A 2,060-nucleotide genomic window follows, 5' to 3' on the forward strand; every position below is an offset into this window, starting at 1 on the left:
CATTTCTTTGTGCTACTTGGTCAAATTGTCACTATGACACCAGTGTACGTTTACAGTTTCGTGCCGAGGGAAAGGCTTCTTCTCGCAGGGCAGCGCAGGTTAGAAAAGGGCAGGTGAACTCATGTACCGCTTCCGGTTGGTTCTTAAGATTTTTGTGACAGTTTTTGCTTTCCCTCCCTGCCTACGCTCTTGGCGGGGTCCTATCTCGCAGTGATTTCAGTACGACACTGAATGTTAATATACAGTTTTTTAACCACTGCATACTGGAACTTCGCTTGCTTGTTTCTCTCTTTTTCGTTTACAAAAGCCCGCATCTCGTGGTCGTGCGGTAGCGTTCTCGCTTCCCACGCCCGGGTTCGATTCCCGGCGGGGTCAGGGATTTTCTCTGCCTCGTGATGGCTGGGTGTTGTGTGATGTCCTTAGGTTAGTTAGGTTTAAGTAGTTCTAAGTTCTAGGGGACTGATGACCATAGATGTTAAGTCCCATAGTGCTCAGAGCCATTTGAACCATTTGTTTACAAAAAACATGGTTGTAATGGCTCTATGCACTATGGGACTTTACATCGGAGGTCATCATTCCCCTAGAACGTAGAACCACTTAAACATAACTAAGGACATCACACACATCCATGCCCAAGGCAGGATTCGAACCTTCGACCGTAGCAGCAGCGCGGTTGGTCTGAGCGCACATCGCAAGACATCCGTTCAAGTTGATTCCTTGACTCAGTTTTTTTATTACAGAGAGCACGCAGCCCTCTGACCGAACACGCTGAGCTACTATGCCGGCTTTTTAAATGTGGAACGCTTCACGATTTTGCGTGTTATCCTTGCGCAGGGGCCATTCAAATCTTCTCTTTTTTTTCCTTTTTTTGTAATTTTCAGCACCTCATACAAGGCGGGCTGGCAGCAGCTTAATACGCCGCTCTTCAGCCTTATGGGGTACAATAATATGAGATAGGTGACACAGAAAATACAAAAATGGCGGGCAAAGAAAGTAGTTACAAAAAAACAAAAAACAAGAAGCCGTTCACGTTGGACGATAAAAACACTAACACTTGTTGACACGGCGCACAAAACACGGAGAACTGCGACGGCACATGTGAACAGTTGAGTTGTGACTGCACAAAACACAAAACGAAGCACACACACTAGACACTGTTGGCGATGATCTCCGGCGCGCGAATGTTCACTATGCGTGGGCGAGTCCGTCAAATCTTCTCTGTATCGTTCCAATTTTAGTATACGTACCGCCGAAGCGAGTGCGAGAACCTCTCGGCCACAGCGGCCAGCTCCCGTTTACAACTGAGTGGCAGGTACAGGGGAGTTACGAATGAAATTAGAAGTGAGCCACTCTAGACGGAAAACTATTTACCGTACGGGTCCCCAAATTAATAGGAATGGTGATCAGACTGTGCGCTGCAAGATTTGCGATGTTAACAGTGTTAGTGTCATAACCTGCCGCTATGCGCTGGTACTTGTACGGTGACGTAGGATTGAAACAAACATCAGTGTGCATAACAGTTGCAGGCAGTCAACATGGCTCTGGACAAGATGGCAGGGCTTTAGTAGTAAAGCTGTCATATCGAAACAATAGCAATAGTGCTTCTGCTATACGCGAGTATCATCGCATTACAGTGATAATGACAGGTCATTTTTCATCACGAAGGACATGATTCGGAAGTTCGAAGTAATTGGCGATATGAGAATTGCGGCTGCGAGATAGTGATGGTTGTTCAGAACTAAATACCTGTATCGGGTGTAACCGGGCGGTTTTTCCAATTCCTGCTGGGTAAGGCCAACGGCTAACTGCACCAGAAATATTGAAGTTATTGTTGTGATGGATGACAATGCTGGAAGCAATTTACGATCTTAAAGCAGTGTACGAGGTGTGTCACTGTTCGACAAGTGCTGGGAACGTTTGTGACATGGAATCAGTACAAAGTTCCAGGGCCGGCCGGAGTGGCCGTGCTGTTCTAGGCGCTACAGTCTGGAGCAGAGCGACCGCTACGGTCGCAGGTTCGAATCCTGGCTCGGGCATGGATGTGTGTGATGTCCTTAGGT

The 2,060-nt window shown here is 47.2% G+C and overlaps 1 non-coding gene across 1 annotated transcript; it reads right to left on the reverse strand.

Annotated features, from left to right (window-relative positions):
* Positions 1 to 789: 789 nt before the first annotated feature.
* LOC124557493 lies at positions 790 to 893 on the reverse strand. Its single transcript, XR_006968747.1, has one exon. It is a non-coding gene; the product is annotated as a U6 spliceosomal RNA (small nuclear RNA).
* Between the last annotated feature and the right edge of the window lie 1,167 nt (positions 894 to 2,060).

The sequence above is a fragment of the Schistocerca americana genome, chromosome X (genome assembly GCF_021461395.2).
Source record: "Schistocerca americana isolate TAMUIC-IGC-003095 chromosome X, iqSchAmer2.1, whole genome shotgun sequence".
Classification (NCBI taxonomy): Eukaryota; Metazoa; Arthropoda; class Insecta; order Orthoptera; family Acrididae; genus Schistocerca; species Schistocerca americana.